This window comes from Erinaceus europaeus, chromosome 9 (genome assembly GCF_950295315.1).
Source record: "Erinaceus europaeus chromosome 9, mEriEur2.1, whole genome shotgun sequence".
NCBI lineage: Eukaryota > Metazoa > Chordata > Mammalia > Eulipotyphla > Erinaceidae > Erinaceus > Erinaceus europaeus.
This window is the reverse complement of record NC_080170.1, coordinates 95,316,769-95,341,544: the sequence shown is the minus strand read 5'-3', so window position 1 is coordinate 95,341,544 and position 24,776 is coordinate 95,316,769. Positions and strand designations below refer to the sequence as shown.

Here is a 24,776-nt window from a genome sequence, read left to right as displayed (position 1 = left end):
ACCCCAACAATGATAAAACAACCAGGGCAACAAAAGGGAATGAATAAATAAATATTAAAAAATATATGAAGGATAAAGTACCATCTCATATTTTGAAACATCTGGCACAGTTTCTTCCATAAAAATTGTCGAGTAATTGTTGAAATAAGTGAAGGAATTTCTTCCCTAGGAGTTTAATGAATGAACAAAGATAAAATGGTATATAGACATTACTTTAAGATCCAGCGATAAATTGACAGTATCACTAAGTTTCGATAGGTATCTTTAGATGAAGCTGAATAGCTTAATACTGAAGAATATCTCAGAACTCCTTGTTCTAAGTTGTCTTTACACACACACACACACACACACACACATACACAAAATAATTAGTTTAGAAGAAATGACTGAAGGCTGTAGAGGGCAGTGTAAGCCAACTCAAGTCGACTCTCTAGTGGCGAGGGAATAAAGCAGCTGTTTTGTCCCCTAGGTCAGTTTTATAATTTCAGAATTATACTTATCTGAAAGTTAAAATTTGAGGACAGTACACCAAAGGTGTATTAGAATAAAGTATATATACTCACTAAAAAGTTGACAGTATTTCTTTTTAAAAAATATTCTCTTTTATGTTAATGAGAGAGACAGAGACCCCGAGACCAGAGTACTGCTCAGCTCTGGTTTAGGGGCTTAGGATGGTGCTGGGGACTGACTTTGCAATCCCAGAGCCTCAGGTATGAAAGTCTTCTGCATAACCACTCTGCTGTCTCCTCAGCCCATACATTTTCTTTTTACTATTATAAATGCTAGCAGCAAACTGAAAACCACTGTTTGAATTGTTCAGCTCTAAAATCTTTTTTTTTTTTCTTTTTTGGGTCAGTTACTCTGATAGTAAAGTCTTGTAAAGAATTCTATTTCATCTGTAGTTGATTAACTATGTAACTTCAATTAAAGTTACTGAAACCCTCAGTTGTACTCCATTTTACTCCAATCCCCCCCTCAACACTCTATGAGGGCATAGGTCAGTTGTATATCACATTATGAACCACAATAAATTTAGAAAATAAATTCTTCCCCCAATTTACCCCCCCCTTTACCCCTCTAGGGGGGAATGTAAAACCTTCAGACTTCCCTTTGAGTAGGGGCATCTGACTCAAGGGATTAGATCACTGACCTCTAGCTTCACATCCAGCGACTTAACCACTCAACCACAGCTGTCAGCCATGCCAGGGTAGGTTTCTAATAACCTTAGCTTCTATGTGTAATCACAGAAACCTGTAAGGACCCACTTCCTGCTTCCAATCACACCTTTCAGATGTTTTCCCTTCTCCATCTCACTCTTGCCCTTTTTTTTCCCTTTCCACACTATATCTCGACAAAGACCAAACCACCCCTACGTACCCCACTTTTCAAACCATCCCTCTTTTTCCTTAGTAATGCTTTTGCTATTTTTGCTTTTTTAAAGTTACGCACAAATTATTGAATAAGCTGTTCAATTTCCTCGAATTATGTCTTTGGAAATTCACTAGGGATTCTACTGTTATTATAGATTACAAACTGAGAAATGACAAGGATCACAGACTTCAAGAACTAAGGTGGAGACTGTTAGGGAGTTGGAAGAACTGGGTAGTATTGGGGCATGTTTATTCTGGGTTCCTTGGTTTACTGAAATACTTCTATAAACCCACCAGTCACACCTAAAAAAGAGACTGTGTACCCAACACAGGAATTTCAAAGTTAACTGGAAAAAGTCTTTGGTGATTTGTTATATGAGATTTGCATTATTTCTATATATAGCTATGCCACCAGTTGCTTTTGTTCTCCCTGGACTAAGCTTTTAAGAGAGTCAAAATATCAAAGACTTAGCCTATGTGTTAAAAAGACTCAGTCTGTGTTTTAAAAAGTTTGAGACATTCAGTTTTTCCCCTCTCATATTACTTAAATAGTGATTTATAGGACTACAAATTAATAGGAGTGTACATAAACACCATTCCCACCACCAAAAGACTGTGTCCCATCCCCCCCCCCCCCATGAAACTGAACATCCACCCTCACCCTCTACCCAGGGTTTTTACTTTGTTGCCCTACTACAAATGTAGTCAGATCCTGCTTAGAGTTTCCCTTTCTGCTATTCTTTCTCAACTTCTGTTGATGAGTGGGATCATCCCATACTTGTTTATCTTTCTGACTTAGTTCACTTAACATAATTCCTTCTAGCTCTGTCCAAGATGGGTCAGAGAAGGTGGGTTCATTGTTTTTGATAGCTGCATAGTATTCCATTGTGTATATATACCACAGCTTTCTCAGCCACTCATCTGTTGTTGGGCACCTGGGTTGCTTCCAGGTTTTAGCTATTACGAATTGAGCTGTTATGAACATAGGTGTACAAATATTTTTTTCGTTGGGTGTTATGGAGTCCTTGTGATATATCCCCAGGAGAGGAATTACTGGGTCATATGGAAGGTCCACGTCTAGCTGGGTGAGAGTTCTCCAGACTGCTCTCCAGAGAGGCTGGATCAATTTACATTCCCACCAAAAGTGCAGGTTTCTTCTGATCCCACAGCCTCTCCAGCATTTGTTGCTATTGTCCTTTTTGATATATGCCATTCTCACAGGGGTGAGGAGGTATTTCAGTGTTGTGTTTATTTGCATTTCTCTTACAATCAATGACCTGGAGCAATTTTTCATATGTTTGTTAGCCTTTTAGATCTCCTCTGTAATGAATGTTCTGTTCATATCCTCTGCCCATTTTTGGATGGGGTCATTTGCTTTTTTTGTTGCTAAGTTTGCTGAGCTCTTTGTATATTTTGGTGATTAGTTTCTTGTCTGATGTATGGCATGTGAAGATCTTCTCCCATTCTGTAAGGGGTCTCTTTGTGCAATAGTTTCTTTGGCTGTGCAGAAGCTTTTCAATTTGATGTAGTCCCGCTGGTTTGTTTCTGCTTTAGTCTTGCTTGCAATTGGGTTTGATTCATCAAAGATGTCCTTGAGCTTTAGGTGGGAAAGTGTTTCACCAATGTTTTCCTCTAAGTATTTGATAGTTTCTGGTCTAACATCCAGGCCCTTGATCCATTTGGAGTTGATTTTTGTTTCTGGTGAGATAAAGTGGTTCAGTTTTCATTCTTTTGCATGTTTCAACCCAGTTTTCCCAGCACCACTTATTGAAGAGAGGTTCCTTTCTCCATTTAATACTTTGGGCCTTCTTATCAAAGATTAGAGGTCCATAGGTGTTTTGTTTGATTTTCATAGCAACCTATTAGTAGAGTTAGAGAGGACATTGCTATCCTATTGCTATGCAATTTAATAATCGGATAAATACTAAAGTTGATGTGACTAGTAAGTCATAGTGTAACACCAGGAACCAATTCTGCCTTTGAGATTTACTTAAAATTGAATGGCTATTTCATGATTTTGTTGGTACAAACATAAGTGATTGCTTCAATATGTTTGAGATTAAAAATCCTATATCTATTTTGTTGAGTTAAAATGACTTTTTAAAAACCAGATATTCTTGGGCCTGGATGGTGGGGCAACTGATTAATAAGCACACACATTACAGTGCACAAAGGCTCAGGTTCAAGTCCCTGGTCCCCACCTGCAGGGGGAAAGCTTCACAAGTGGTGAAGCATTGTTTCAAGCATCTGTCTCCCTTTCCTCTCTGAACTTCTTTTTGTATCTATCTCTATCAAACAAGAAATAAAGGGAGTCAGGCGGTACTGCAGCGGGTTAAGTGCATGTAGCGCTAAGTGCAAGGACTGGCATAAGGATCCAGGTTTGAGGCCCCAGCTCCCCACCTGCAGGGGAATCACTTCACAAGCGGTGAAGCAAGTCTGCAGGTGTCTATCTTTCTCTCCTCCTCTCTGTTTTCCCCTCCCCTGTCCATCTCTCTGTCCTATTGAACAATGACATCAATAACTACACAATAATAAACAAGGGCAACAAAAGGGAAAATAAATAAATAAAATTTAAAATAAGAAATAAAAATATTTTTAGAAAATAAAATTAAAAAGCACTTATTGTTTCAAAATTATTTATTTTATTTTATTTTTAATTTATTTATAAAGTGGAAATATTGATAAGACCAGAGGATAAGAGGGGTACAGTTCCATACAATTCCCAGTACCAGAGCTCCATATCCCATCCCCTCCCTTGGAAGCTTTACTATTCTTTATCCCTGTGGGAGCACGGATCAGGATCATTATGGGGTGCAGAAAGTGGAAGGTCTGGCTTCAGTATTGCTTCCCCACTGAACATGGGCATTGGTAGGTCCATCTATACTTTCAGCCTGTCTCTCTCTTTCCCTAGTGGGGTGGGGCTCTGGAGAGCTGGAGTTCCAGGATATATTGGTGGGGTCATCTGTCCAGGAAAGTTACGTTGGCGTCATGGTAGCATATAGAACCTGCTGGAGTAGCTATGTACCTGGTATCTAAGTTGTCTTTTTCCAGCAGCCCTGTTGTCAGCCTGTATGTGACTTGTGATTCTCTGCCTTGGTTCCATTTTGGCCCCTCCTGTATACTTGCTCCACCACTGGCCTGGAAATCTTGCCCTCACTTGGAATTCCCAGGTTTCAAGCAGCTGCTTTGCAGAGAGATAGCTAGGGATTGTCTTCAAGCCTTCATCTTGACACCTCACCCGTTTTTATTTTATTTTTACCAGTGCACTGCTATTTTGAAATTCTTCTTTCCTTCCTTTCTTACTACTTTCTCCTTCTTCTTTCTTCTTCTTTCTTCTTCTTCTTCTTCTTCTTCTTCTTCTTCTTCTTCTTCTTCTTCTTCTTCTCTCTCTCTTTCTCTCTCTCTCTTTTATTGGATAAGATAGAGAGAAATTGAGAGGGGAGGGGAGATGAGAAGGAGAGAGAAAGATATCTGCAGACCTGCTTTGCCACTTGTGAAGTGTCCCCCCTGCAGGTGAGGATTGGGCACTCCAACTGGATCTTTGCTTGGGTCCTTGCACTTAGTACTCTTGCACTTGGGTCCTTGCACTTAGTGCTCTGTGTGCTTAACTCTGTGTGCTGCCACCACCGCCCCTTTTATTCTCCTTAAGCTCTTGATAAATATAAATCACAGGAAGAAACTAAATGTTTTTTTTTACTGCATTTCTGAGAGGTGTATGAAACTTGTCTCTTCACTAAATCACTAGAAAGGAAATGGGATCAAGATGGCTGAGTTGGGAGAACCTTTGTTTATCTTTTCTTGTGATCACTACAAAATTAAACACTAATATGTGGACCAGCCAGTACAGAAACAGACTTGAAACACAGATGAAAAAGCTTATTCAGCAGGGGTCAACCAGATAGTATCAAGATAGTAAGGAGACAGAGAAATGTTCTTGCAAAGAAAGCAATCTCATCATGTAACAAGGTACAACTGGAAGAGACTTTTTGGTATGAAACTTACTCTGGAGAGCACGGGGACAGGCTGGAACCAACTTTCAGTACCACGATCCTATTATAATATTATACTTTACAATACTGAAAGGGGAGATGTGAAACTATAGATTCCAGGTTGGAATCACCTACAGGTGCCATCCTGATTACCTGCAACTTTGCCAAGAGTATTGCTGGATTTTGTATTAGAATTAAACCACCTTACTAATAAATCTTGAGGGGAGAGTTCTGCCTGCTTCCAGTAAGTTGCTAAATTATCTTAGGACAGACAAATGTTTATCAGGATTGTTAATGCCTGACAAATAAACCAGCCCTTGCCAGCCCACACTCAACTGCTAGCAAACAAGTCCCTTTTCTTACTGCTAGCAAACACACCCTATGGATCACCCAAAGTATAATAAAGAGGGCTCCCTGCTACCTGCTATGCTCCCTTGTTGAATCACTGCCTGACAGACTGTGCTAACTGCCAGCCATGTGAGCCATCAATACTGAAACGGAGGCCCCATTCTCCTTTCAGACTTGAACATATGTCCATGACAACCAAGTGACTGCCAGGCATATTTGCCCAGGTCTGCTCAGATTTGGTGTGCAGAGTCTGTTGGATACTTGCAACTTCAAACATCTAATTGCTACCCAGGCATTCTCAAGAACAGAGTCCCGGTGCTCATCTTTATAGAGCACCAGACATAATGAGAAGACAAAGGCTATCACCCCCTCTGCTAGATCATAACAAGAAACCTTAGGTAAAACCCAAATAAAACAGAACTATAAAAACTACCTAGTGAAAATTTCAAAGCACTGGTCCTAAGAACGCTCGTTGAAATGAGAAGATCAAGTAAAGAGAACTTCAGCAGAATTAGAGAAAGTATGAGAAAAATAGTGACAGAAACTATAGATATAAAGAATATAATAGCTAAGCTAGAGAGAGACTGAGTAGCAGAAAAACAGAGGCCAAAGGTTGAGTCAGTGACTGTATGCTTGAGAAAGTAAATCACCAGAAATAGACTGCTAGGAAATAATAAGCAAGTGAAAATAACAGAGAATTATTGGACAACATAAAGAAGAAGAATATTCATATCACAGCAGTTCCAGAATCAAGAAGAGACGAAAGGACAGAATTCTTACTTGAAGACGTCATAGCCAACAACTTTTCAAAGGGAGGAAAATGAAACATCCAGATCCAGGAACTCAAAGCATTCCAAACATAATAAACCCAACAGATGCTTATCAAGATACATTGTAATTAACATGACAAAGATCAAAGATTAAGAGAGAATTTTAAAAGCAGTGGGAGAAAGACAGAGTCACATGTAAGATAAATTTCTGAAGAGAAACTAAAGATTAGAAGAGAATGGCATGACATATTCTAAACATTGAATAGAAAAGAGCTTCAGTCAAGAATTCTCTATCCAGCAAGGTTATCACTCAGATTTGAAGGCATGATAAAAACTTTTCAGATAAACAACAGTTAAAGGAATTGCCACTAAACTAGCTCCACAAGAAATGCTAAAGGGACTTCTGTAAACTAAAAATACCAAATGGTCTCACTCATATGCGGGATATAAAGAAACAAAACAAGGGAACAAAGGCAGATGAAAGAACTGAGAATACCAAGAGAGAAAGGAGAAAAGGTTAAAAGGGTAGGAAGGGGACCCACTAGATGTTGGTGAAGGATTATTGATATTTGATAGGAATGATGTGGTACCTTAGCTTCTAAAGCATATATCGTCTTGCATATCAACAATGCCTCAGTCAAAACACACACTCTCTCTCTCTCTCTAAAAAGGAGCTCAACAACCCTGTAACTTCCTAAGTGGGATGTGGATGGATAAGTTGTATGTATTGTTGTACTGAACCATAATGTGATTCTCCTAGTACAGGACTAGATGCACATTTTAATTTTGAGTTTGTCAAAACAGTATTTCTAAGGAGGATAAAAAGCTAAGAGTAGAAGCATTGGAAGGTAAAGATGTTCTGTTAATTTGAGGTATACTTTTAGATAAGTGTGTCTGTACAAATTAAAGTATGCCTCGGTTTTTTCATCTGCAAGGTAGAGAACAGTACCTGCCTCATTGATCATTGAGAGGAAAAGGGAGATGCAATATGTAAATGACTTGTTGACACATGGTGATTTACAATAGCAGTACTTCTTGTTGCTGCAATTATATTAAATGAAAATTAATTGTGCATCTAGGAGATATCTTACTCTGCTGAGCAGTTACCAGGTTCAACACCCTGAATTTGAACTCTTGCACCACCCCGGAGCTTCATGGATGTGGTGCAGTTCTGAGATGTCAATTACTTTGTCTTCTTTCTCCCTTTCCCCCTCAGTAAATAGACAGAAAGAGCTGGGGAACAGGGGGTTGAAGGGAGGGAAGGAAGGAGGGAGTGAGAGAGAGAGAGAGAGAAAAGAGGAGAGAGGTGAGAATTGTTCAGTGCTATCTGAAGCCCTAAGTTTATTCACTGGCATTACATTAAAAAAAAAAAAAGATGATGAATCCTTGCCCAAATTTCAGTAGTAACTGAGGAGTGGACAGGAAAGATCAAATAAACGAAGAATTCCACAAAACAAAGCAACTGGTGCAGTGTGGGTGCTGATGTTAAGGAGGAGCCTCTGTGAGTAATAGTTCAAGCACAGGAGATTATTAAAGAGATGGTGTTTTCCTCTCTCCCTGAGAAAGCAGGTTTTCAAGGAAATATCAATGAGAAAAAATGGTATAAGAAAAAGGAAAGTGTTGATTTAACTTTTTTTCTTTGACACACTTATTTTAACAAGTGTGTGCCTAGCATTTACTTATTAAAAATCTTAAGATAAAGTGTCTCAGTAACTCAAATAATCAGTACTAATTTACTTGACTAGTAAATGTTTTTCCCAAACAGCTAAATGACAAAATTCCTGCCATTGCTTTATTTAAAAGAATCAGCTTTTTGGACCTAATTTGGGGGCGTGTGTGTTTTTGCAGACACCTATTAGGGGGAGATGAGAAACTATACCCATGTGTCCACAGCTGTATTGTAAACCACGACCCCCACCCCCAGGAAAATAATAAAAGAGAGAAAAAGAACCAGTCTTTCTTTACGATAAACAGTGTCTAGAAGCATGGCCAGGTGCATTCACTGCACTGTGAGAGGGAGATGAGGGGAGTAGTCAGGAAGCATGTAGGTGGGAAGGGTTTCCTGTTTCCAGGCAACAGCGAGGAGCTACAGAGGAAAAGCAACTTGAATAGAAATTCATTCAAGAGAGGACATTTTACCACCCTGTCTTCTAGTGGGTGAGGACACAGATTTGATTCTGAAAGAATCAGTGGGTAAAGTTAACGGAAGCCTGCTTCTCCTCAGGTTTTGTGTGTATAAAAAAAAAAAGATAGCATATATTAGTGTTTTGAAAACAGTAGCACCTGTGTTTGCCTCCTCTGTCATTTTCCAGAAGCTTAGGGCTTTCTATGGCTTCATCTTCCCATCTGTCTGCTTAGAGAGCAGAGGGTTGCTTGGCCTTAGAGCAGGTTCTTTCCTTGCCTACCTCCATCTGCAGGCAGGAGGGAGAAGCACAGCACACTCTGCTCATAGGAATGTTCTTCCTCTGCTGAGCTGGCGACCGGATTCCTTGTAACAGAGAAGAGGAGCGCTTCTGTGGCCATGGAGTATGGGCAGGTCTCCAGCTTGTGATGTTTCTTTCCTTTTCAATGAAACACAGGGGGGATGGATGGTGGATTTGGAAAAGTGGCTTCGGAGGGGATATGCAAGAGGAGGTTATTTGATCAGGATGTGTTACTTTTGAAACTTCTTTGAGATGCTAAGAAAGGTGGCTTTTGTTTAAATAGGCCCTTCAAAAATTTTGTCATTGATGCAGTCACTCCATGAGCCCTCTGCTGTGTATTCCCAATTCTTCATTGCAGGGACAGCCCTCAATTTTATGGACTAGTGGGAAACCAGAAGATCACACCTGCTGAGATGAGTTGCTAATGCACACCTTCCCTTTTCTCACGTTCACACTTTTTCCACCCCCACCCCCCTTGAATGAACCCAGAATCTCAAGTGGTATGATAAAGCTACTTGGCAGTCTCCCTGAACCAATTTTTTAAAAGTCTACACTTCATGGGAGGGGACAGGTGAGAGAGATGAGGGAGAGTCATACAGATTGGAGAGACATTGCTACATACCGCCACCGTCTGGGCTCTGTGTCATGCTGTTCATGGTGTTCCTATGTGGTGCCTGCACTCGAACCCAGGGCCTCACATATAGTGATGTATATGCTCCAACTGGCCCCTGGAGTTGCTGAGATAAACTACTTTCAAAATTTGCATTTGTTAGGCAATGTGTACGTAAAGTTTTATCCCCCGCCCCAAATCTAAATCAGGCTATAAGTCTTCTAAGCACCCTTGTGGACCATGCATTGGAATTTATCCTTTGCTTACTCAAGAAGAGAAAGCAGGTGCTGTTATTTGAGGGAAGGCCTTGGATAAGTGCATTTTATCATTCAATGTGGAGGTTGGGTTATACTGATAACTTGTCCTGTGGTGGTAGATGCCTACAGCCACTAGATGGTTACAAGACCATAGAAAGAACTGTTTAGATGCTTAAGCAAACATCTAGGACCCGAGCTTTGTATTGCATTCCCCTCTGGCCATGTGTCTGAGGATGAATCACTCCTTGAAGGGTCTAATCTGTCTCCTTATTGTCCTGTCTGGAAGGGCCACATTATTTAAGTGTAACTCCTAAGAGGATGGCAGGTCTTTTCAAACAAATGTTGATGGATGCTCTGCAGTCCCGCCCTCCCTAAAAGATTTCTTTATGCTGCTTTTTACATAGACACTTAACCTATGTTGAGGGTGCCTCTTTTATGACCAGAGGGAAGAAATTAAGGACATCTAGTCTTCACAGTTTATATATAGTTTATTCACTTTGTGTATCGTCAGCTTCTAGATTGATGTTGAGCTCTAGCCTCTTTTTATATGTCTTTATTCTTTACTTATATTCTGAATGTCCTGTGGGGACTTTAAGAGAGTGGCTATGGTGAACTGAGTTTCTTTTAAGTTTTATTGTCATTTTTACATAGAACTAATTTTTCAAATCTAGTTTTAAGAACATAAGTTGAAAAGTTCTGGTGTATTTTAAAATTATATAATATAACCACATGGTAGTTGGGCTTCCCTACATGGCCTTTGTTTTGTTTGTTTGTTTTGCACTTGACCAATTCATTTTAAAGCACCACAGTAAAAAATTAAAAGGCAATAATCTTTTACTTAAAAAGTTATGGCAAATATCAAGAGTAGATTGGGCCAAGTTAATTGTAACTACTTGATATTAGTTACAAAGTCCAAATCCAGATGTTGGAAGTTATGGAAGATTAGCATAATGAAAATAGATGGTGCATAATACTTATTTTAAAAAAATGGAAAAAAAATAGAGTTTAGTTCACCCCTGACATTTTGACTACTTTGCTCAGTTTTTTAAAGACATTGTTTCTGTTATGCTAGCATTTTGGATAGATTAAGTTTTAAATTCAAAGTTTTTTTTTTATTTCCATTATTATTTTCTTAGCCTGCCTTCATCACTATAATTCTATTTCCTTTAAATATATAATCATTTACTTAATTATGGATTTTTTTTGATGCCTGCACAAGGAATCTACTATGCCTGGTGGCCATTTTTATCTTACTTTTTACTTTTATTTTTCTCTTTCATTTTTGGATAGAGACAGAAAGGGGAAGGAGGACTAGATTGGGAGAAAGAAAGAGATACCTACAACACTGCTTCATGAAGCATTCCCCCTGCAAGTGATGACTAGGGACTTGAACTCAGGTCCTTGAGCATAAATAATGTGTGCACTTAATTACATGTAAATTTCATTAATTTTTTTATAAGGGATGCTGACAGTTTAGACTACTTTCAGTTTTGCCATATGCTGTGTTTGGGCAAGTCCTGTGCTCAGCTACCTCAGCCACTGAGGTATCTCCCCAATGACTTTCCTTATAGTGGTTCAATATTACTTTATTTATTTATTTGTACCAGTGCATATTGCTCAGTTTTGGCTTATGGTGGTAGAGAGTATGAAAATCTTTTTGTATAGCCTTTATGTTTTCTCCTGGATCTCATTTTATATAGCTATTATTATCTTTTTTATTTTTTATATTTATTTTCCTTTTTCTTGCCCTTGTTTTTTATCATTGTTGTAGTTATTGTTGTTATTAATGTTGTTTTTGTTAGATTGGACAAAGAGAGATGGAGAGAGGAGGGGAAGACAGCGAGGGGGAGAGAAAGATAAGACACCTGCAGACCCACTTCACTGACTGTGAAGCGACTCCCCTACAGATGGGAAGCCGGGGGCTTGAACCGGCATCCTTAGGCAGGTCCTTGCGATTCACACCCCATGCTCTTAACCCACTGCACTACCATAGGACTCCTTCTATTATTATCTTAACACTATGTGATAACACATACTAACAGAGCGTGTTTTACTGCATGGAAGATGCCCACTCCACATGTGATTTGATTAGAAAAATGACATTTTTTTTTTTTACACATTAGTGAAATTCTTAATAGTTAAAGCATTTGCCAAAAATTATGACTGATATAATGGGTATTCTATCAAGGGGAAAAAAAAGTCTATGCTTTAAAATGTTAAATGGTTGGCATTTTAAGTGACATAATAATTTTTTTTTACTCTTGTGTTAGGCAAGCAGATGTTTAAATATGGAAGTCCTAAAATGTATTTGATATCTGGTCTGCAGCAAAAACTTCTAAATTGTTATTCATAAGTGAATTCTTGAATGAGTTTTGCTTAAAGAACAATCTATATTTAACTAAGAGTAAATTTAAACCAAGCTTCTAATTTTTTTTTTTTGTAGATGTTAGATTTGCCTTAAAATACCTTTAGCCATAGTCTCACTTATTGAGTTTTGCAGCAGCACAACTGCACTTAAATTTGGAAGTGTGTGTGTGTGTGTGTGGGGGGGTGTTCATAAAAGAGAAAGTTGAGATCATTTTCAAGTATCCTAGGGAAGGAGTAGCCTAGTCCTCATTTCTTTTGAACTTTTATTTATTATTTTTTTTGTGATCTCTTTCAGGATTCCTAAATTTAGAAATTCCCCCTCTGATATCTTATATTTTGTGTCTCCTTCAACCAAATGTGAAGTGAAATGACCATATTTTCTTCATTCCTTTACCTTCAGAGCCCAGAGGTGCTTTGCACATTCTAGACAGGCAGTAATTGTGGAATTAACTAGAACTTTTGAAGAAGTAGCTTTGAGAATGAATAACATTAAATGTTGTATTATGATTAATGTTTTTGCTAATTGGTCTCCCTGCTATGGGCACAAGATCATGGTTCAGTTTCCACACATTGCATACATCTTTTGTATTTAACACCCCCCCCCCCGCCGTTTTTATTTATTTATTTTTATCAGAGCATTGCTCAGCTCTGGCTTATGGTGGTATGGGGGACTAAATCTGGTATTTAATATCCTTAAGTTGACTATGTCTTCTGCTTTGCAAAGAGAAATTTAAGATAACTTCCTTGATTTATAATTGAAAATATAATTTATTAGCAGAAGGGCAGAATTTATAAGATTTATTACATCTAACTCATCTGTCCTAAATAATAGTTGTCTGGTATTTTTGAAAAATTAAGCTTCATTTTATATTCTAGTTATTATTGTTAAGGTATCTTAATAGAATTTCGAAGTCTGTCAAATTTATATATAGTATTGCTCCACCTGTAGTAGCAAACAAAACTTTTTTTAATATTTATTTATTCTTTATTGTTGCCCTTGCAGTTTTTCATTGTTGTTAGAGTTGTTATTGATGTCGTCCTTGTTGAATAGGACAGAGCGAAATGGAGAGGGGAGGAGAAGACAGAGGGGGAAAGAAAGACACCTGCAGACCTGCTTCACTGCTTGTGAAGCGATTCCCCTTGCAGGTGGGGAGCCGGGGTTCGAACCGGGTTCCTTCCGCCGGTCCTTGCGCTTTGCGCCACGTGCGCTTAACCTGCTACACTACCGCCCGACTCCGAATTTTTTTTTTTTTTTTTAAATTTCTGCCTGGGTTATTATTGGGACTTGATGTTGGCACTAAGAATCTATTGCTCCTGGTGGCAGCCAGCCACACTTCCCCGGCTCCACTATATTTTGAATAAACAAAGAGAAATTGAGGGTGGGGGGAATAGAGGTAGAGAGGGAGTGAGACAGACATCTGAAGACCTGTTTCACCATTTGGAAAGCTTCCCCCCTGCAAATGGGGGCCTGGGGCTTGAATATTCAATAATGGTTATTTCAACAAACTAGAATAATACTTGCTTGTTTGTTTCCTTTCTCTCTGTTTCTTAAGTAGTGAACTCCGACTTAAAAGCCATTTCTTTGAAAGATTTAACAGATGCAGTTATTTCTTAGAGCAACAGATGTCTTGGAAAACTTTGTTTATTTTTCATTTAAAAATATTTTATGGATTTATTTTTATCTTAATGAGAGCTAGAGGGAGTAGAGCACTGTGCCAGTCTGGTATATGGTGGTGCTGGGTATTGAACCTGGGACCTCAGTGCCTCAGGCATGAAAGTCTTTTGCATAGCTATTATGTTATCTTTCCAACCCCCAACTTTTTGTTTTAATATTATATTTTTAAAAATTGAGTATAGCAGCTGTAGGAGTAGGTAAAACACGGAGTTGAGCAGTAGTGCAGCAGGTTAAGCATGTGGCACCAAGCACAAGGACTGGTGTAAGGATCCTGGTTCAAGCCCCTAGGTTCCCCACCTGCAGGGGGTTCGTGAAGCAGGTTTGCAGGTGTTTGTCTTTCTCTCCCCGCTCTGTCTTCCCCTCCTCTCTCCACTCCATTTCTCTCTGTCCTATCTAACAATGACATTAATAACAACAGCAACTACTACAACAACAGTAAAACGAGGGCAACAAAAGGGAATAAATCAACAAAAAATCTTTAATAAAAAATAGTTAAAAACTGAACCTGTACACCTATATCCAGTCTCTACCACCTAAGGCACTGGGGAGTTGCTTTGGTTTGTCTCTGTCTTTCTCTGTCTCATATGGAACTTTGTCTCTCATATATAATAAATAAGACTTTTGAAAAATTTAAGTTGTAAACATTTTAATGGTTATATATTATTCCTACCTTGCTAAGTAGAATTAGCAAATATTTTACATTTTTAGGGGTCAGGTTGTGGTTCACATTATAGTGAGCAAGGACTAGGGTTCAAGTCCCTGGTCCCCACCTTCAGGGGGAAAGCTTCATAAGTGGTAAAGCCGAGCTGCAGGTGTTTCTTCATCTTTTTTCCTCTCTATTTCCCTTTCTCCTCTCAATTTCTCTCTGTCTCTATCCAATAATAAATAAAGTAAAAATATTAAAAAATAAAACTACTTTCCATTTTTGATAATTCATAATCATTGTTATTGCTCTTAGTATCAGTAGACTGGTATGAAGACTTTGGAGTTATATTGTGCTCTCTGCATTAATATAAATGTTCTTTTAAAATATTTTATTTTATTTTATTTTATTTTATTTTATTTTATTTTATTTTATTTTATTGAGACACACAGACTAGAACACTGCCCAACTCTGGCTTATGGTGGTGCTGGGGATTGAACGTGGGACCTCAGAGTCTCAGGCATGAAAATCTTTTGCAAAACTGTTATGCTATCTCCTCAATCTTATCGCTGTTTTTGAGATAGTGATCGGTGCTTTAGGTTTTTCCCCATTTTCTTCTTTTAGTCCAGTTCCATTTTTGACTCTTCTGAGGTCTCTTAGCAGCCTAGTGACTTCTATTAGTAGATATTGAAGAGTGTTGTAACAGTGATCAAAATAAAAATCAACATGTGAAGTTTAAATGCCTACTTTATATATGTAGGACTTGCTGGATATTAATAAAAGCAATTCTTGATCTTCAGAGAAAATCTTTATTTTGAATAGTTAATGCCTCATAAGTGGACTTTAAGATTAGTTGGGATATTAATTGCTATAACTTTGAAATTTGCAAAAGGGTGGGGAAGGACCTCTCAGATCTACTACTTATTTTATGAATGAAGAAATTTAGTATGAATAACTTACATTTTATTACAAATAGCAGAGACTAGTAGGACTTTGGAGTAATTAATTTAATTGCTCATTTTAAGAGCAAACTGAGTCAGTGAGAGATGTTAATTTGCATTTCATAAATGATTATTATTATGTATTTATGGACGTTTGTATTATAGTCTTGATTTCTGCTGAGCCTGAGAGGATTAATAGTTCTGCAAAAATGCTCTTCAATTTTGATATCTGGAACTATTTTTTATAGATTTTTTTTTGTTAGATGCCATTCACTAGGATCAGGGTAAATTATATATAGTGTTTCCATCTTAGTTCTAATTATTTAACTTATATGTAGTGTCTAATTTTTCACAGTTGGTTTGTTTTTAGCATCTGAATCAGATGATCGAGTGATTCTGTTTTCTCTTTAGTTTTATATACCTATAGAATCAAAATGAATAGTCACCAGTTGAGCTTTTGAAATTCTTCTATCTCTTCTCCCTCTTCTTCCTTTTCTCCCTCCCTTTCTTCTTTCAGATGTTCATGAAGCAGCCTGGTAGGTGATACAGTGGCAAAATTCTGGGTATACAAGCATGAGACCCCCAACTCAGTTTGCAGCATTACATAAAGTCAGAGTAACTGTGTCCTCTCTAAATAAGTAAATAAATAAAACAATAAAATAAATATAAATATTAATAACAATAAAATAAATAAATATTAAAACAATAAAATTAATATTAAAACAGCAACAACTAATGTTTATGAAAAGCCTTGGATTGAACACCAGATTATCACATCTCCTAACCTTATGTTATAGTGAGGACTGTTGTCACTGAATTATCATAATGCAAATGATAGATTTTTTTTTTTTTTGCCTCCAGGGTTATCACTGGGGCTCAGTGCCAGCACTAAGAATTCACTGCTCTTGGAGGCCATTTTTTTCCATTTTATTGGATAAGACAGAGAAAAAATGAGAGGAAGATAGACATAGCCTGCAGACCTATTTAATTCACCACTTGTGAAGAGACCCTCCTGCAGGTGGGGAAGCAGGAGTTCCAACTGGGTTTCTTGGCGTGGTGGTTCCTTGCATTTTGTACTATGTGCACTTAACCTGGTGCACTACCTCCTGGCCCCCTATGGAAATACTTAAAAGCAGAAAAAGATAATTCTTTAAAAATTAAAAAAAAATTTATTGGCTAGAGACAGAAATCAAATAGGGAAGGGGGGAGATAATGAGAGAGACAGAGAGCCATCTATACAGCACTGCCTCATTGGGAAGCCTCCCCTTTGTAGGTGGAGACTTGGGATTTGAACCTGGTTCCTTGCACATTGTAATATGTGGCCTCAGCCAGGTGCACCACTATCCCTCAGTCCCTCAAGAGAATTCTCAAGTGTAGAGATGACTGAACCTCTAGGAGCAGGGTAGGCTTTCATGAGGAAGCTACATTGGTATTGAAAAAAGGCAGACATGGCAGATGAGAGGGCACACACAATATGGTGAACTAGTAAAGGGGATTTAGAATGGGCAGGGAGTTAGGAGGAAGACCAGAAGAATGCTACGTTGGACCCATAGTTGGGAAGCAATAATGTGAGGGTGTGAGATTATTGGTGAGCTTTTTGGTCGGTTTGTTTGTTTATTTATTTATTTATTTTAAAGATTTAGAGGGAGTCAAACCAGTGGGTTGAGGAGAAAGTAAAATGATAGGAGTAAGGTGATAGCTGCTGTTGACATGCGTTTTGAAAACCTTTCTTAGGAAGAGGGAAGAAAGAGCAGCAAAAATTATTTGTCCAGGATCATTCACCCACATGGTTCTCTTAAATAGCAATAGTATGGGGTTGGATGGTGGTACACCTTGCAAAGTGAGTGCACATGTTAACATGTACACAGACCTGCTTCAAGCTTCATGAATGTTGAAGTGGTGCTGCATGTATCTCTTTCTGTACCCCTTCCTTCTGAATTTCTGTTTCTATAATGAATAAATAAAAGTAAATAACCTAAAATTAGCAATAGTATGTTATTTTAAGTGGTTTGCATACTATTTAGCTAGGCAGAGAAATTTAAAAATTCAGTTTTAACAAAAAATCATTGACACTTGTTTGTGAATTAAGCTCAGTGGTAGATGCTGTACTTTCCATATACAAGGCCCAGGGCCGGATCTGTGGTGACCTCCAACCAATTAAAAAAAAAATTACTAGCTTTGAAAATTAATCAGGAACTTTCATTAAAGTATTCAGTGATATATATATATATATATATATACACATATATGTATATATATATAATATTCCAAATACACATAAATTCATTTCTTGAGAAAATTTCTTACGTTTTTCAGCTCTAAATATTTATTTATGTGAGAGTGAAAGCAAGATTGAAAGAGAGAGACTCCAGAACCCTACCCCACTAGGGAAAGGTAGAAACAGGCTGGGGGTATGAGTTAGCCTGCCAGTGCCCAGGTCCAGCAGAGAAGCAATTACAGAAGCTAGAATTCCCACCTTCTGCCCCCCACCCCACCCCAATGAATGTTGGTCCATATTCCAAGAGGAGTAAATAATAGGGAAAGATGACCAGAGGTCACTGAATTCCAATTCTACCAGGAATCTTGTTTTTATACTGAAACCGAGGTGAGTCTGGAAAATACCAGAGGAAGTCAGGCACTATTTTATCTGAGAGAGAAGAGGAAAAACAGGACACATAGAAGTAGTAATAGGCATAGATGTGTCTTAGAAAGTGAAGGCAGGACTGTAGAAAAAAATGTTCAAAAATATACATCTAGATATAAATATAGATAGTTATAGATATATAAAGTCAACCTGTATCTGTGACCTTGGGAAAACTACTACAGTTTCCAATGGAGACCATGAGGGCACAGAACTCTGGTAGTGGAAACTGTTTGGAAGTATACCTGTATTCTCTTATAATTTTGGAAATGAGCCGTAATCTCTCTCTCTCTCTCTCTCTCTCTCTCTCTCTCTCTCTCTCTCTCTCTCTCTCTCTCTCTCTCTCTCTCTCTCACACACACACACACACACGAAGAGAGAAAAACAAAACTAGAACTCTGTTCTGACATAAGCAGTGCTGGAGATTAAGCTCAAAGCCTCGTGCATGAACCATGTACTATGCTTTACCACTGAACTACTTATTGGTTTCTTTATTTTTATTATTATTTTTTCAGTTTTAGAGTGAGAGAGAGTCTAGAAAGTAGCACTGGTACCTCTGCCATCATCAGTTAATCTCCTCAGTGCTGTCCCTGATCTTTCATGAGGAACTGGTATTTGAACTCCCAACCTTGAACATGGCAGTACTTCAGTTTGCTGGTAAATTTAACAATGAAATAGAAATAATGATATAAAAGGGAATTTCTTACAAAAGAAAGATTTTCAAGTAAGTGATTAGTTAGCTGTTGGATTTTTTTTTACAAGGCTTACTTTTTTTTTTTTATGATACTGTTGACATTTACAAGTGCATCTAAAATGCACGTTCAACTCTATGGACCATGTTCCTTTGCTTGGGTTTATAGACTTGTCTGTGAAGTTATTTTTGTTGTCAAGGCTAAATAAGTTTGATAAATAGTGCCATTACTGACTGTATTCAGTAATAAAAGCAAACAGTTTTATAGTTTTGAAGTTTTTGAAGGTCCCCCCCAATCCCCGCCCCATCTGATGACTGGGTTTTTGCTGTGACCTGACTTTTTCAGATATAGAGGGAAAGAGAGAAGCTTCCCTCAGTGCTTTAAAGCTCCACTGTAGAGTACCTAGGACTCAAACCTGGGACACTCACTTAACAGAATCTCACCTCCACCTGCTCTTTTTTTTTTCTTTTTCTTTTGGACTCCAGTTGCTGGGGCACGTTGCTGGCACTACAAACCCACTACAAACCCACTCACCGCTCCTGTTAGCCAATGACCCCTCACCCTTTTTGTTGGGTAGGACAGAGAGAGATTGAGAGGGGACAAGGAGATAGAGAGGGAGAGAAAAAGAAACACATCTGCCAGACCTGCCTTACCATATGTGAAGTGTCTTCCCTGCAGGTGGGGAGCGGGGGAAACCCAGATCCTTGCACTTAGTATTATGTGTGCTTAAGTGGGCATGCCACCACTTTTTTTTTTTCCTGAGCTTTATTTTATTTACTACATATGAGAGAAAGAGTTTGAGTTTCACATGAGACAGAAGACAGAGCACCACCCCAAGTGTGTTTATTGCTGGAGATAGAATCAGGAACATCAGGAGTACAGATCTGACACTAAGTAGTTGAAATGTATCCCCAGCCACTAATTTATCTTGCTTTATTTTTTATGAGATGTTTTACTATTTCTGTTTTGAAAACTTCAGTTAATGTTTTTAAAAAGAAATATTAGTAAACTCTGAACAGCAAGTCATATGCTAAAATGATACGGATCTGTATGTAAGTTTTGCTGCTCTGTGATAGAAATTGATAATCCCCCAACTCTCAAAGAATTAGTTACAAATATATTACCAAGTTTTTTAATTTGCTAACTATGCACAAGAAATTAAATTTTTGGATTCTGTCCTAAAAGAGAGACCTAAAAGAGAACCTCTTTGCCAGAGTTGGAGGTTCATCTCCTGCCTGCTAACACTCAGCTTCATTTTCATCTTCATTGGGCAGGCAGAGCCAACATTGTTTTGCATATTTGACACTGTGAGGCCTCAGCCCCTTTGGGAGAACAACCTAGTTGGAGGAAGTACAAGTCCAAGGTGAAATGATGTAGTCATAGTTTGAGGTGCTGGTTGTTTATTCTGTCCATCTGTGTCTCCATCTTCCTAATTTGTACATACATTATTTTATTAGCGGCCACAGTACCAATTATGTGCCTGATAGAATCCTGCTATCAATAATTTTAAAGCAAGTTGAGCCACCCATTCTGAAATAGTAAAGAAACCACCTCATTTTCCTAAGACTTATCAGATAAATATTATTTTTACAGTTTTTACTTGTTCACCTTCTTTCTGTGAAATAGATACCTTGTCCGTTTTGTTTCCCTTTTCACCCCAGTGCTCACTGAAGTACTTGGTGAGTAAGTGGGAATTAAATAGGTTATATTAATTGCCTGGAGTGAATTAATGTTCTACTTGTTCAGTAGATCTCATGGAGGGGAGAAGACAGAAGTCTGGAAGTGAAAGATGGTCAGATTTTGCAGAGGTAGAGAGAAGAGGAAGTGACTGGCAGAGGGAGCTGTGTGAACAACAGGGTTACAAATTAAGAGAAGGAACTAGAGCATGATGATGGAGGGGGTGGGAGGGGAGAGAGGGGATCAGTAAGGAAGCCAGCATAGGTATGAGTAGTTATTTAATGTTGGAGAGAAGCTGGGTGCAGATGTTGAGTGATGGGGGTATAAGGATGAGAGGGCTATGGTAGACACTGCACTGAAACAATTTGGTTTCTAGCATGGGTTCTTAAACCACAAATATTAACTTCAGATTCCACATTGCCACCTATAAATGGGTTAGCTTTGTTTAAGATGCTTAACTTGTTACTCTGTACTTGGGTTTCTCAATTCCAGCTGAGACAGTAAAAGCCAAGGGCCAGAGAAATAGCACATAGGATTTGTATTGGGGAGGTATGTGTTACCACCCAAACTAGAGCTGAACAGTGCTGTAATGAAAGAAAATAGCTAAATATTTCCATAATTCAGCCACTCAATTATATTCATTTTAATTTTTAATAATTTGAGGAAATGCTTATTCTGTTTTTTTTGTTTGTTTGTTTTGAGAATGAACTTAAAAGTAAATAAAAGGAATAGGATAAAAATTGAACACATAGCTGATCTCAAGGGAGAGTACCTAGAGTGGGGGTAGATAGATGATGATTATGTAAAGAGATTCTCATGCCTGAGGCTCCAGAATTCCAGATTCAGTCCCTCTTACCACTATAAGCCAGGGTTGAGCAGTGCTTTGGTAAAAAAAGAAAAGAAAAAAAGAAATTCAAGGGAGAGTACCTCTTTATGTACCAGGTTTTGGTACATAAGAAAAAGGGCTGTGTTTTGACTATCAAGTATTGAAAGTATTAGTAATGGTGTGGTTACATATCACAATTATTTTCAATTTAAAAATTACATATGCCCTACTAATGAATATTTATGAGTATGAGGAATTAAATATTAGGTTAGAAGTAGCAGAATAAATGTTTACAGAAGACATCTATGTTAGAATGAGGATATACCCACTTATTTCCATTTCTGATATTTATTTTACTCCAAGAAACTTGGATTTATACTTCTTTACATCCTAATAGAACCACTAGGCTTTAATGCATTTTTCTACTTTACTCCAAGAAACTTACGTTTATACTTCTTTACATATCCTAATAGAACCACTAGATTTTAATGCATTTTTCTTCTATTTTAGTGTAAGCCAGATTTTAGTGAGGGGAGAAATATTTCACTTTATTATTTGAATTTATTTTTACTTTTGAACATCTATTTATTTGACTTATTTGTGTTCTTAGGAGGGTAGTTCAACAAATATATAAAATCTTATGAAAGAGTTGAGAAAACGGGCCCGGTGGTGGCTCACTTGTTTAAGTGCACATATCATCACACCTGGTGCCCACCAGCAGGGGGAAAGCTTCACAAACTGTGAAACAGTGTTGCAAGTACCACTCTGCCCCTCTCTCTCCCTCCCTACCTCCTGCTTCCTCTCAATTTCTCTTTTCTATCAAATAAAATAAAGCTAAACAGAAGTTGAGAAAACAAATCTATTAGCAGAAAACAGAAAATAGTTTAATTCAAAGTGTCCTAGTCTTAATTCACAATAATTATTCTAGTTTTTTGCCTGCTGATCCAGTGTCTTTCCCTTGTTTTCGGAGTGCCTTCCTGACCAACTTACTTAGTCTTAGAGATAATCATTTGAAAACAAAAGTTTAACAGAGAAATGACCACTGATTCATATACTACAGCTGCTTCCAACTCATTAGCACTGGTTTAAGCACCAAATGATTCTAGTTGGCACCGCTTCAAGAAATTTCCACAGAGGAAGCATGAAAAATTTTGACTTGGTTTTTGAGCAGTGCCACATAGCCGTTCTTTCTCAAAGTTTCGGAAGTGAAATAGAACTCTTCGTTTTTCTCTGGGAGGATATCAAAGAAGCCAGTTGAACTTCATTATTGTTTAGCTACAGAAATACCTCAAAATTTCTTTATGCCCATTTTTGAGAATTTTAGTCTTCTTAATTACAGAAAAGGCACACGATGTATTTAGAGAAAAACAGATGTAACAAAATAAAGTTTGTTTTAAAATGTGATTCCCTGAATAGTGATTTGGCATCGTGGCCTCTGTGGTTCATTAGTTCCTGTATTACCTTTGTCTTAGTGCTTTCTGTCACTTTGGGGGCTAATGTGGCTATCATCCCTGCATCTTTTCCCCGGGAATATATGGCTTTACTTGTATAACATATAGATTCACATTTTATTGCTGTCACTATGGCTTCACCATTCTGGGATGACTTTTTCAGGTAAAAAGAGAGATAGAGAAAGAGGTAGAGAAGGAAAGATACCCTTAGCATCATTTCTTCCCCCACCAGTGCAGTGAGGGTTTAGAACCTGTGCTGTGTGCATTGCGAAGCAAGCAGCCTCTCATGTGAACTATCTCGATGGTTCTCTAAAGTGAATCTTCCTAAACACAGAAAACGTTTTCATATATAACCATTCTGTAAGGCCTTTGTCAGTGAAGTATTGACAGCTTAAAGCTTGAAGATTATATAAATCAAATAATCATTGCTTAATAATATGGTTAAACAAAAATTACTTTTTTTTTTCCCTCCAGGGTTATTGCTGGGGCTTAGTGACTTCACTGCGAATCCACTGCTCCTGGAGGCTATTTTTTCCCTGTTGTTGCCCTTATTGTTTATCGTTGTTGTTATTATTGTTGTTGTTGACATCGTTGTTATTGGATAGGACAGAGAGAAATCGAGTGAGGAGGGGAGACAGAGAGGGGAAAAGAAAGATAGACACCTGCAGACCTGCATCGCCACTTGTGAAGCGACCTTCAAGCAGGTGGGGAGCTGGGGGCTGAAACAGGAATCCTTACAGGTGCTTGGCTTTGGGCCATGTACACTTAACCTGCTATGTGACTGACCCCCCCCCCCACCCCCAAATTACTTTTATATTTTACTTTAACTTTCATATTTTACTATTTTCCTCTTTATTACTTTAACTTCTTTTTTTTTTTAAAAAGATTTTTAGTATTTCTTTCCTTTTGTTGCCCTTGTTTATTGTAGTTATTATTGATGTCGTTATTGTTGGATAGGACAGAGAGAAATGGAGAGAGGAAGGGAAGACAGAGAGGGGGAGAGAAAGATAGACAGACACCTGCAGACCTGCCTCACGGCCTGTGAAGCGACTTCCCTGCAGGTGGAGAGCCCGGGGCTGGAACTAGGATCCCTATGCCAGTCCTTGCGCTTTGGGCCACGTGCACTTAACACACTGCGCTACCGCCCGACTTCTTACTTTAGCTTCTTTTAAAGTTTAGGCACTATGTAAAGAAGCTTATACCTACACAGACAAATCCTTCTCATTCCGAGACCATAGTCGGGATGCTTGTTTCTCTGTCTCCTATTCGAATGCTTATTTGTTTCTTATTTTTTTCCACTCAACAGCCACACTGATGGGCCTGGGATTAGTTTCCTGGGTTTAAGAAAAAAAAGGAAAGAAAAAGCAGGGATTATGCTGCTTGTAGTGTGAGATCAGAGGTGTGTGGTCCCAAAAGTCACAGTTTTCCTTGCCCCCAGTATTGCTGGAAACTTACTGACCTTTTATGACCGTGCCTCCTTTAACACAACCTATAATACCTCCAGCTTCCAGGCATTTACCCACTCTTGGGAATCGGCCAATTTCCTAAAGGTTAATGCCATTCCGGATAGATTTTCTTTCTCTATAGTCTTAAGGACAGAATCATAGATTAAGTATAGACTCACATCATTAGCTTTCAAGCTATAGCTATCTATCCCTTCACCTTTCCTTGGTAAAGTCTAAAAGAAACGTTCTTTTTCTTTTAAAGACTAACGCCTATTTAAAGAAAAATGTGAACTTAGATAATTCTTCAGTGAGCTCCTTAACAACAACAAAAAAATTTTTTGTAGGGCAGTGAAGAAAGTTGTAAAAAAAAAAAAAAACAGTCAAAAGAGTAAAGTGGATCAGAACCATAGTTGGAGAATTCAGAGGGGCAGGCAGTACAGACCTTTAAAAATGTTTTTCAAAGACTTAGTTTTAAGATGCAGAAACAGCTACTAAAAGGAGGTAGGAGGGGTAAGTGGAGGCATATAGAATTACTCTGGATTTCATATGGTTTTACTGCACTGATGAACAATATATTTTTAAATTTTACAGTATATGCTAAAAATGCACTGCAAGTATGGAAAGCTAGTAAAATCCCGACTTTTTAGCTTA

General features: G+C 38.1%; 1 protein-coding gene across 9 annotated transcripts in view; it reads left to right on the top strand.

The window, feature by feature from the left end:
- The window catches only part of BBX (BBX high mobility group box domain containing), a 339,966-nt gene that overhangs the window by 72,290 nt on the left and 242,900 nt on the right, over positions 1-24,776 (top strand). For 2 of the 9 annotated variants that reach the window (XM_060198424.1, XM_060198422.1), the window contains exon 3: positions 15,911-16,031. The exons of the other annotated variants lie outside the window; for them this stretch is intronic. The gene's annotated coding sequence lies outside the window, so the exon portion shown is untranslated. The remainder of the gene's footprint in view (positions 1-15,910; positions 16,032-24,776) is intronic. 9 annotated transcript variants of the gene reach the window in all.